Below are 13441 nucleotides of genomic sequence, written 5' to 3'. Positions count from 1 at the left end.
AACAATGAACACCATTTTCATGATAGCATATAGTTCCCTATAACTTTAATATACCATGTACTTTATCACAACATATATGATGGAAACAAATAAATGTAAGAAATCACATTGTCTAACATAAAGTTCTTAAGAGTTATGCTATGTAAATTTAAAGCAGTAACATGTCATATTTTGTGTTCTTCTGCGACAGACTTTACACGTGTATGCTTGTACACACATTTGTTTCAGTTTTGTGGTGCTTGGAAGTAAACCCAGGGCCTTGTACATGCTAAGCCACACTGCACTACTGAGCTCTACTACTGACCCAAAGACCACTAGAATCAAACGATGAAAAGGAGAAAAATGGATCCAGTAAAAGGAAATTCTGGCCAAAGGAAAGGAAGAACAAATCACTGTAACCTCATGAACTTACTCTGGGAGCTTTAAGTAGCACTTGTAGTGAAAAGATCTAAGAATCTATAAGGTATCAGAAATTTTTCACTCCGCTCCCTTGAACTCCTGGAGTTTCCACCACGAGTCTCAATTCCAGGGTCCTCAGGTTGAAGATCGGCTTGAATAATGGTGCCCCGTGAGCAGTGCCTTGTAGTTCTACCAGTAATCTGAAAACAGGGGCTGCCCGCTAGCTCCTCCTTTCAGCTTACTTTTCATGAAACTTTCTATCTTAGTCACTTTCTTGGGAAAAAATACCCAACACATACAGCTGAAGGAGAAGAGCTTGTTGGGGCTCATGTTTCAGTCCACAGTCGGCTGCTCCCAGGCAGAGACAGCATGGTGGAAGGGGCTGGTGGAGAGCAGCTTCTCCTGTCCTGGAGGCAGGAAGGAGCTGAGGCCCAGAAGTATCTTTCAAGATGACTCCCCTAGAGGCCCACTACTTCTGACCAGGCTCAGCTCCTACCAGCACTGATAAACTCACTGACGTAACTCAGCTATGAACCCTTTGATGTGTATAGCGCCCCTGTGATTCAATTACCTCCCAAAACCCCACCTCCAAATACAAGAAGCTTTGCAGGAACACTCTAGATGTAAACCATAACAATCACCACGATTGTTGTAAGCTCTGGAGCTTTGGCATGCCCAGTTTTCCTTTCCTAGAACCCATTTTTCTTTTCCAAAGTTTAATTTCTATGAACCTGTCTCATTTCTGTTATTGGCTTCCGGTTCTGACTTTTGCAGTGAAAGTTTGTCCTATTCAGTGGTGTTGAGTAGAAAGACAAGTGTAGCAACGTGCCTCAGCAACTTTGTGATGCGCTACCTACATAGATCTCATTGGAGTCAGGGAGGAACTCTAGAGCCTTGTCATTCTCAAATAGTTCTCAAACGCACAGCATTGGATATATTTGTACATAAATATACAGATAACTTATATCTGTCTCTTCCTGAACCTCCTTTGTTTTTGTTTTTGTTTTTTTTCTTTTTTCTCAGTACTGGGGATTGAACTCAGGACCAGGCAAACGCTTATTCGACTGAGCTGTCTCCCAGCCCCTGACCCTCCTTTGGAATTCCATGAGTTTCTCCCAGGCTTCTCTCATTTGCATGATATTATAGTACAGGGAGTCGTCTGTTCCTTTCTTGTTATATTTCTGAGTCTGCTCATGTTATATGGTTTTTCACTATCCTTGGAGTTTTGACCTCTGATTCTTGAAAAAGGCCTCTTTTTCTTAAATACACATTTTCAAAGTACTCTTGTAGAACCCCTGCTTTTATGTTCTATTACATTTCTTGTCATCCTAAAGGCAGAGCTTGTTGTTCTTGGCAACATAGTTTCAGAACACATTTCCTACTTCTGCTGCAGAACACAATTGTGGCAGGGACAAGCACTTCACATTTTACATCTATGTAAAACTAACAACAGAGGCCAGGCCATATTCAGGCTGGCAGCCTTACTCTCTAGAGGGCAATAAAAAAATGACAAAACTAAATAAACAAAATACACTAACTCTGCTCCATTAAACCTCATTGAGCTCATTTAAAATATTGTAAACAAACCTGCTTTAATCAGTAGGGCCTTTGTTACTTTTCTCATTGCTGAGCCAAAATACCTGACACCCAAAGCTGAGTGGAGGAAGGTTGATTTCTATGACCCTGTCCCCAGAAATTTGTAGAGGTTTGGTCCATACAGTACAGCCTAAGGCACTTCAGTTCTAGTTTACCAGCCAGCATTTCCAAATCATTCCAAGCTTTCCACAAGCCATGTCTAAAGGCTCCTGAACCACATGGTCTCGTATAACTACAGCAATGACCTCACTCCTGGTACCAAATACTGTCTTAGTTACTTTGCTATTGTTGCAGCCATAAAATACCTTAACATCCAAAGTTAAAAGGTGAGAGGCTTATTTAGCTCACAGATTGCAGAGGTTTCAGTTTATAATCAGCTGACTCTAAGGCAGGGTGCCACATGGGCAGAGAGGAAACAGTTCATGGTAGCAGAAAACAGCAAAAGTACTGAGGGAGATGGGGGACAAATTTCTTTCCATCCTTTATATTGTACGCAAGTTACTCCCCCACAGAGCAAGTGTAGCACCCACTCTCTTAATCCCAGCATTGGACCATGAGTCAATAACAAACTCTAGATTTGGCCACCTCTGAAAATCCTGCCTCACATGGCTACATGAGGCTTTGGACAGACATCTAGAGACAAACTTTAACAAATAGCAAACTTCCTTCCCTCTGTAGTAAGATGGTCATTTAGTTAGCTGGGCTGTACTGCAATGGGGTCCTGAGGTAAACAGAGAGGTGGGGAAGGAGGAGTAAGCACAGTTTACTGTCCCCTCTCTTTACAACCTTCTATACCTTCAGTGACTTACCCATACCATTGTCTAAACTTTCAGGGCCAGAACTCTGGCAAGCATTTAAGGAGTTGACTTTCCTACAAGTAGATTTTGCATTGTAAGATTATACAAGAGGCAGAGAAAGAAGAAGAGATAAAAAGAAAACTATAGGCTATAAGGAAAGAGCAAAATGTGATTAAACTATGCTATTATTTTCTACACTAAGGTCATGAATGTCCTTGAAGCATTTTTGGTAAGCTTCTCTTCTCACTACTGGTGATATTTATTTTGATAATTATAATGCAGAAAGTTTTCTAGGTGAACATTTATGACTCTTGCATTTATCTGAGTTATCATTTCTGTATGCACTTAGCTATTGTCTAAGCCTGTCTCATCCAACTTTATTGGCAATTCCAGCCTATTTGCCAACACCTTAAGAAGCACTTATTTTAAACTAAAGTACACCCCCATCCTTAGATGCAATCCTGCCTCAGGTTCATAAAGCCAAATCAATAGAATCATTCAAATCCAAGGTTAACTCTTATCTTGGAACCAAGCTCATCCCTATTGATTAAATTTTTATTTTTGCCTTATTATAAAGAACAAAAGGACCTTGGAACTATTGTAGGAATAAAAGAGCCATAAATATTCCAGTTATACCCCTTTGAAATACAAATTAATTCCTATAATTTTTATTTCCAATTCCACTCCAAGTATAATAGTATATCTGCTTGTATATAAGAGATTTTTCCCAGGTGATGGAAGCTTTTTCAAACATCAACAATTATTAGTGCTTTGTAAAAAATTGAGAAAAGCAGAGAAGTGGAAATAAATCAAATATATTGCACATAAAAAGTCACAACTGGAGCTGGGGAGATGGCTCAGTGGAATAAGTGCTTCCCTGGCAAGAGAAGGGTCTGAGTTCAATTCCCAGTTCCAAAAAAAAAAATCAGAGTCACAACAGGCTTTTATGAAATTAGAGAAGAAAATAATCATGAATGCTTATCTCTAAGAATTAATCTGCTTTATGGAACTTTAATTTATAACACTTGGTACCACAAAAGTACCTGATACTTTTATCCTCCCTGTTCATTCTTTGTAGAAATTTTGCTATCCATTTTTTTATTTCTCCTAATGACAATAATATATACAGGTTATTTTATGAATAAAACTTTTACAATGTTAACCTAAAATGTTCCAGTAAAGAAAGAATCAGGGCCCAAGCCTGCAATGTCTTCTCTTTCCTGAGTTCCTCAGCTGCTGGGCCACCCTATGAGTTTCAGACTTGCCAACCCCTAAAATCAAATAAACTAACTTGAATTAGCTACCTCGTTTCTCAGGAGAGCTTTGTTAACAGGACATCTATCCACTGTTGGTCTATCATATCCAGGTTTGGTTTCCACAGATTCATCCAGTCAAGAGTAGAATGCATTACAAAAAGAAATTGTATGTGTATTGAACATATTTAGACCTTTTGTTTTGTTTCATTATTCTCTAAACAAGGATATCGAGAGGCTGCATGCAAATACAATGCCATTTTATATAAAGACTTAAATATATTGGAGTTTGATCCCTGAAGGAAGCTCCGAAAGCCAATCTCCTCGGACAATGAGAGCTGACTGCCCTGCCTCTGCCACTAAGACTACGTGGATGAGAAATGTCTAATTCCTTTATTTCTTTAGAAGTAAGTTATCAACTCTAAGCACCCATCATAGGAACCAACGGAAATTTTACTTCATTCCTTAGAGTGTTCAGGCATCCTCCTCCTCTTTAACGTTTTACCCCTCGATACCTTATGGAAGGCCGCTCGGCCCTTAAAAGAAGACATTCTGCTCAATCCAAACCTGAGTGTGAGAATTTCTGTTAGTTCTGGCAGCCTTGCTGACCTGGCACCAGTCTTTCTAAGACAATATGGCAAACCCAGCCACACTTATTCCGCGTGCCTGGGATGCTGCCAGGAATGAAATAAAGATCACCACCAGGGAGAGGGAGCTCAGGAATTGGGGTGGGACACAGGGAGCCTTTTCATTTAAATTTTATTTTGAGGCAAGTTCTCTCTAAATTGCCCAGGCTGACCTCTAATCTTCAGTCCTCTTGTGTCAGTCTCCCACTAGCTAGGATTACAGGTGTGTGCCACGGCAGCTGTTCACTAATTTTCTTGAGACTCACGAACATCTAGTCTCAGTCTTGCAGAATTTGTTTTCCATCATTCATTCCCATCAAAGCAATTCAGCTCCACTCTACCCTGATTATTATTTAGAAGCTTGAATCTCCCCCTAAAACAAAAGCCAAAGGCAACCTAGTTGCAAGCAACACCTACTTTCCTACAAATTTCTCCAGAGATGAGAGAGAACAAAGGATAAGCTTTCTGAAAGTATTAGAACAGAGATAAAAGTGAAAACAGAGTAAAATTCAAACTACTGTGTCAAAAACCATCATATTCAGTGACACGTTAATAAATGTTCACCAGCCAGTGGTCTAGAGGGAAGGGGTGGGAGAAAGAACTGACCTTTTGAATGACAATGGAATATCCATCTCTGACAAAACTAAGCAAAAAAGGGGGATATAAATGAAGAACCACTTTGTAGTGAAAAAACATATATGTATATATCTGTATACACAAAATAGGTTAGGTATACAGCTACTTTCTCTTAGTTCAATGAGAAGAAAGATTTATACTAATAGTGTTTAGACAAGATATCATGTCTGCATCTTATACTATGAATAACTACTATGAGGATGACAATATGCAATGTATTAATTATTGTAACTGTGCTACTAACCTGTTTTGAAACTGTCTCATTGCTATTTCTTTCTCAATTAAATTAATTTAAAAAAAAAAAAAAGGAAGAACTGACCTTTGTAGGATCTGCCTTCCCATCACCGCTTGTCCCCTGGTGGTTCACTTCAAGCTCTCCCACCAGGAGACAGGTGGTGACAACAGTGAACATATAGTTGCAAAGATATGCACAGCAGCAGCACATAATTATGTACTGTTTCTGCAGTTCATATACAGTAAACACAACCTCAAGAACATGGATCAAGCTGCACACTTATTACCTTGTTTATAATGCAAATTGTTTTATTCTAAGCTTACATTATTTAGTTTTCAAAAATGACTGTGTTTAACAACTGGCTCATAAAATTCCTGAAAAATTTATCAAACCACTTTTACGAAGTAATGTTAGCAACAAGATATGTCAAAGTCAAATAGCTCACTGTACTACACCACTAACCCTACCACACAGGCCTGATGCTAATGGGAAACTTTCACCGTGGTTTATATGTTGGTGCCCACAAAATTGATGCTGGAGTTTAAAACTCAGATATAGCATTAAATGCCAGTGCTTTTTAGAAGTGATTAAGGTATGAGGGATCGCCCTTCATGAATGCGATCACCGCTCTCACAAAGGAAGCTGCAGAGGTCTGCCCAGCTCTTTCATCTCTTTCATGATGTGAGGACACAGCATTTGCCCCTCTTCTCCTACCTGATGAGGACACCCACAAGGCACCATCTTGAAACACAGAGTGAGCCCTTGCCAGAGACCAAACGTGCTAGCTTGACCTTGAACTTCCCAGCCTCTAGTACTGTGAGAAACGAAGTTCTATTATTTATAAATGACCCTGGCTGTGACATTCTGGTATAGTGCTACAGCATGGGCTACAATGCTGTGTCATGGAACTTGAGAGTTTGCCAACAAAGTCAACAACCCCATATGCATATTGAGTACTTTTTTTTAGATTGATTTATTTGTTACAGGGTCTCACTATGCAGCTCATAGTGATCCTCCTGTCTCAGCTTCCCCAGCACTGGACCATGCCTGGTTTCAGTGGCCGGCACAGTGCAGAGCTGGCAAGCATTGGTACCAGGGATAGAACCTGGGTCCTTGCACTTGCCAGGCAGGCATTTAGACCACCAAGCTATCTCCCCAGCCCCCATGTTGAGTATTTTTGTTGTTTTGGTTTGTTGCTGTTTCACCTCACTGAGACAGATAGAAACCTGGCACCTGGGCTGTAGAACTGAGGACACCCAGGTCCCCGTCAGATCTGCCTTGCAACTACCATCTGGAGCAGCCACTCTCAGGTCTGGTCCATGGGAAGTCAAAGAACTTTAATATATGATGTTTACACTTTCAATATTTATTACATTAAAATTATATATTTTGACATTTTGTTTACTTCATAATAATACTAACAAATTATTAACATGAATACCATATGTTGTGGAAAATATTTTTAAAACAAAAATATCAATGAAAGGAGTAGCACTGCTCTGTATTTCTCTCAGATCTCTTCAGTGTCTTTCTTTAAAAAAGCTTCATGCTAATCATATCTCTCTGTACATTCAGGCTATGCTTTTTTTAGCCTGAAATGGTGGTACATACCTGTACTTTCAGCTACTGAGAGCAACTCGGGTAGGAGGATCACTCGGGCCCATGAGCTTTCAGACACCCTAGGCAACAGAGTGACAACCTGCCTCAAAAAACAAAGTTATTTTCATTGAACGTATTGATAGAAAATGTTAGGAAGTGTGTTTTAAAATCATGTCAGATAATGGCAAAGGGTATTGTTTGACAATAAATCAAAACTCAACAAACTGTGTGAAGGGAGCCACTGGAGCTGGAAATTGATCACGTGTGAGGGGAGAGACAAGGCATCTGAGAACCAAGAGCCCCAGAGGCAAGCTGCGTGACCAAACGGCTTCAGCCCAGGGAGCACCAGGCCCAAGACAATCCACGCAATCAGTTGCTGGGGAAAGCTGTGTTGTATGACACAGTAAATTTGTCAAATGCATAAACAAACACTCCTATGGTGGTCTGGTCGAGCAATTTCCTTTCCTCCCATCTGGAGAGAGAAGGCTCGAACTGACCTCAGTTTGTATCTTATCCTTCTCCCCTCACCCCTGGAACTTCAGGAACCACATGGGATGTGGTAATTATGGCTTTTAAAAGATTAATTGCAGAGTATGCTCTGAGACTAGAACAATAAAAATGCATAATATTGCATTAAAATCCATTAACTCACTTTTCACTTTGAAAAGATCTTTGAGCTCACATAATTTTATAACCTCATGCATCTCTTTAAAAAAAAAAAACATCATCTCAATGTGTCATGCAGATCTTCCAAATGCATGTTATAAAATAATTTTAAAATCATGTTTATTAATATCACTACTCGGGTCTATGGAAAAGCTTTCAGTCTTCCTGTAGCTGTGAAGCTCATGGCAACAAATACAAGTTCTCCAAACTTGTAAATTTTGCTTGAAAGATTGCATTTTATCATTGGCAGTGAATAACATCAGCAGTTTTCCATGTAGTGTTAATCTTACTTAGCACTTTTTCAAGAAAGTGTTTGCCAAATACCCAAGTCTGAATAATCACAGTTCATGTGTCACAATTTCAAGTGAGAGGGGCTGGGAGATAGCTTAGTAGCATAAGTGCCTGCCTGGCAAGCTCAAGGTCATGAGTTCGATTCCCGGTACCAAAAAAAATTTTTTAACTCAAGTAGTAATTCTGTTCCACAAGAAAAGCAACTAGTTCAGCTCCCACTTACACAAATGCTTTTCCTTGAGACATTTTCTTGAATATGAAGCAAAAGACCTTTATGAATATTTCCCACCTTGTCATACAGAATGCTGAAAACATCATTTATCTAGGGGGAAATAAGGTAGAGGTAGAAGAAACAAATGTCTCCAATCCAAGATTGATTGTATTAACAGAAAAAAGTGAATCAAGTAGAATCAGTGGAAAGGAATAAAAGTAATGCTAACAGTAATATCACTAAGATTTACTGAATATTTGGTACATATTAAACATTTTTAGATTTGTAATATGGTTTTCTAGTTTTAAAACTGATATATTGACAGGAACACAAACAGAGGAAGAGAAAAAATTCTAATAAATAGATGTTACAAAATTTCTATCTCATGTTTTGCTACCTACCTACCATCTCTCCTATTTCCACTGTAGTCTCTGGAATCTTGTATTACATAGAATCTCAGGCACAAGGCAAAGGATTATACTAAAACTATCATTTTATTCCAGATTAATATATAAAAAAATATACATTCTTCTGTAATAGAAAAGAATGTGAGGTAGCCCACATATTAGCCTGAAAACTTATTACTTATCATTACAGACTGTAGAGTAGACACTCCCTAAGACTACCCTCAGTAATCTTGGATCCCTGTCCAGTGTCCTTGCCCTGCATGCTCCTCTTAAAAGTGAACTCGATTTAGTGGCTCACTTTTAAACAAATAGAACATGACAAAAATGGCAGGATGTCAGTTCCAAGATTATGCTATAAAAAGATCCTGGTGTCCAATTTGCTTGCCTTCTCTCTCCCTCTCATTCACTCTACATGACAGCATTTAGCCACCATATTGTAACTCTCCAGTGGCGAGGCCCATCCCCAAGTCATCCAAAGCAGGTTTCCACCCTAGAGCTTGTGAGAAACTCTCACACTTCATCCAACCATCCAGGGGACCTAAGTCCTATCAACAGTCTCTGAGGTGTGTATGGGAGTATATCTTCCCCTAGTGAACCTCCAGGTAAGTTCACAGCTTTGGCAGCCCCTTAAATGTAGCTACTCACTCCAATTAGCCAGCCCCAGATTTCCGAGAAGAAGAAAGGATGAGGTGATATGTACATAGAAACAGATCTGATGAGAATGTGGGGCTCCTAAGTTTGGAGGAAATCAGTCTGATGAGGAAGGTTAATAGGTCCTAGAGAGTACATAATATCTACTGGAGAGAGAAGCAAAGTATGTAGGACTATTACAAAAGCTAACTGTATCTGATAGAGCTTCATTGAGTAACTGCCATTGGAGCTAGGTCATAAAGTTAGAGCACATTAAGAGTCTAGCAAGTAGTACCCATTCTATTGGAAGTGCTACAGAGGAGTCTCCCCACAATCACATAACTGCTTTATGTGTAGTTATCAAAGAAGCCATGAGACAGCTTGAGGCATCTTCAGAAAAAAAAAAAAAAGAAGAAGAAGAAGAAGAATATGAAGAAACCAAAGCCTGAACTTCCATGTAGATAAAATAAAGAAAGACTGTGTTTAACAGATATGATGAAAAAATATGGAGGCACAAAGTGTCTTGGGGAAGAAGATCAGATTACTGCACTGGAAAAAGCTTGCGGCAGCAGCAAACATTTGAATTAGGAAATGTGTAAATCATACAATGAAAAAGGAAAAGTACTCCTTGATATCATTGTAAATAGTGAACTGGAGTTTCTACATAGTAAAAATATTTTCAGTATTTATTTATTTTTTGTTTGTTTGTTTGTTTTTTGGGGAGTTTTTGGAGGAACTGGGGATTGAACTCAGGTCCTTGCACTTGCCAGGGAAGCGCTTATTCCACTGAGCCATCTCCCTGGCCTCTATTTTCAGTATTTAGTATCTGCAATCAGAAAAATTGACTACTGCATTTATGTTATTTAAAATAGGATTTTTTAAATAAGCTTTATGAATATATATATGTAATTTCTAAATTTATTTGAAACTACAGAGTGAAAATGTTAACAGTTATAATTTGGTGACAGTTTTTTAAAAAGCAATTTCACTAAGGTAAATAAAAGCACAGCACCCCGAACAAACTCCATAAATATTGGTAGAACTGAAAGCCAAACCCAAGGAAGATCTAACTTACTGAATAACTTAAATGCCTGGAATTTAAAGCAAAAAAAAGAGCCTTGGCTTTTCTATACCATAGGTGACACTTGACAATAAATACAAATTTCAGGGTTTAAAAAAAAAAGTAGAAATTTTAATCGCTGTACCTTCAAAACTCAACATATTTTTGGCTTTTATTCAGTAAAACATGTGGAAGTGCCCAGAAACACTGAAATGACTACATAATTCTTTTAGCTGTCCTAGAAGGGCTATCACAACACAGTCCCTATATCTATTTTTTCAGATTACAATTTTAAAACTTTCCGTTTAAGTAACAAAATTAAAAGTATGTTTTGGTTTTCAGCCTTGACACATGGAGTGAAACATGAATTTTACATTGCCTTAGCATATAAAGGTTAGAAAAATTTTTATGATTTTCTTAACCTAAAATTTATTCCCTTTGGAAAGTTTGTTGCATTTCCCGAGGAAATGGACAGCTAGATCAAAGCAGTGAAATAAGGTTTGCAGCCTTTACCTCGCCATACTTACACAATGGCCTTGCACATTTGTGTGTGCTCACGAGCCTCACGGTGGGAGCAGAAGACCATTTGCTGAAGGATCCCACTTGCTGGCGTATTTCAGAGTCTTAGTTATGCTTGGCATTTGAGTTAATATATAACAATTCTCCCCCCCCCATTTACTTGCAAATTCATTATAATTCATTAAAAGAAAAGCTGGCGTGGAAGTAATAAACTAATTCATGAGCCATTAATCTTCTGTAATAAACAGAAGTCAGAAAGTTGCGCAAGTCAGATCCAGCACTCCTAGTGGGTCCCCTGGTGAGTCAACACACACCTCCTTCGCCCTCACCTGTGGGCGTCAATGAAGCAATGGAAACTGTTCCTCTAGTAGAAATGGGCATACTTCTTAAAATAGAAAACTCTTTTCCCCCAAGAATGTATAGGAAAAAGATTAAATACATTAAAAACACCAATTAGCATGATGTTCTCTAGCAGTACTCCAAGTCTCCCCCCCTCCCGCAGATATCAAGTAATTTACAGACATTTTCGATACTAGCACAGATGTTTACATTTCATTTCCTGAAAGCTGTTTTAATTATGAGTCCTCTGGGGCCTCTTATCATCCTGCATTGTTCACTCTCCTGGAGAGATCTCAGTTACCCCCATATCTACACTGCAGATGAATCTAAAATTATTTCTATCCCTGACCCCTCTCTCCAAACTCGTGTTTGTATTTTCAACCATATTCTACTCTCCACCTAGAAAGTTAACCAAGAATTAAATTGTTTTCCTCATCCCCTTGTTCTCAATTTGTCTCTTTAATCCTGTTACAAATACCAAGTCATTCTCCTTGTCACCCCTCAGATACTCTGATACTGATTTATCTCTGGTATTTACATCCCCTGGCAACCTCCAACTAACCCCTCTCCATTACCACCTGTATGCTGGCTGCTGTTACTCCTCTCCAAGTGTACTGCAGCAGCATATAATTGACTTATCCATGTCTCATCTCTCCCCTTTCTAATTTACCTTTTGTAAGATTTATCTTTGCTAAAACGTATTTCTGAGATCCTATATCTCTATAAAAAATGTTGAGTAGTTCACCAGTAATCTCAGTATAAAACCTATGCTCCTTAAAATTACAAAGTACTCTTCAAAATTCGACTCTGTAATATATTCTGAACACCAACTTGGAGCTCTTTAGCCTCAGAAGCATCACCAATTAATTTTATCCAACTTTGAAATCTTAACGCTCAGTGATGGCCACACATTCCCATCATTTCTGGAAAATTCTCCAGATGGAGCTGAGTGCTCATAACACCCTGGCACAGAAGTCTTATTAATTTATTTTCAATAGATAAGGAAAATACCAAGTAGTGAATGTGAATACACTCCTACACGGCAAACAGGAAGAATCCTCAACTCTTACCTTAGTTATCAACCACCATTCATGTTTAAACACATTTATTGGACTCTTTTAAGACAGAGGTTGGGGCCGGGGAGATGGCTCAGTAGGATAAGTGCTTGACTGGCAAACGCAAGAATCTGAGTTCAATCCCCGGTTCTGCAAAAAAAAAAAAAAAGACAGAGGCTATATTAGCTATTATTAATGGGGTGGAAAGCAAGACAATTAAGGGCCAATTAAGAAATAAACAAAAACACCAAGTGATTACAGATTATGAAAGGTCTCTAAAGAAATCACAAGGGCAGTGAGATCGAGATGAACAGGGCTGGAGGGCAGAGAATCTCAACAGTGGAAAGGGGTGGACAATGGGAGGAACTGGACTTCTGAGCACGGACCTGTAACAGGACACTTGTTGCAGAATTCATTGTCTGAAACTGCATGCCCAGTATTATTTAATCCAGTTCTGAATGAGTAGCTGCACTTTAGGCAAGCTGAGAGGAAAATGTTCAGTTTGCCCATGCCATCCTACCTACTCTTTTAAATATTACTCCTCCATTCATTCTTTCCTTCTTTGCTCTGTATAATTTCCCTCTCAGTAACCCACTTTCATTAACAACTATATGTTCCAAACTTTCTTTTGAGTTTTTGTTTGTTGGACTGGGGATCAAACTCAGGACCTTGTGCTTACCAGGCTGGTACTTATGCTGCTGAGCTATCTCCCTGGCCCCAAGTTTTAAAGTTTTAAAGTCAACTATTCTTATGGTCACAGCCCCCAAAATTTAAGAGAGTCAAAATTGGCGACATTACTCCCTCCCTCATCCCCCAAGGCCTTGCACTGCCTGCAACACATTCCTAGCACCCTCCTGGGCCACATGCCTGAGCTGGGCTCATGCCCATCCTGGCTTTCCCTCCTCAGCTCCCACATGCAGTCACCTAGCCCCTGAGTCTTACATAGTGAATATTTACTGATATCAGCTGGGTCAGAAATTAAGGAGTCAACACTGAATTTTTCAAATTAAATTAATGATGTGGTTATGTGTGTCTGGCACTCTAAGGAGAGATGCCTATTCCTTTTATCACCTCATCCTCCCAGTATCCTTATGAACTGGGGACACTACAAGTATCTTTGTT

The sequence above is a fragment of the Octodon degus genome, unplaced genomic scaffold (assembly GCF_000260255.1).
Source record: "Octodon degus isolate 3935 unplaced genomic scaffold, OctDeg1.0 scaffold00025, whole genome shotgun sequence".
Lineage (NCBI taxonomy): Eukaryota > Metazoa > Chordata > Mammalia > Rodentia > Octodontidae > Octodon > Octodon degus.
Note: the sequence above shows the minus strand (reverse complement) of the source record.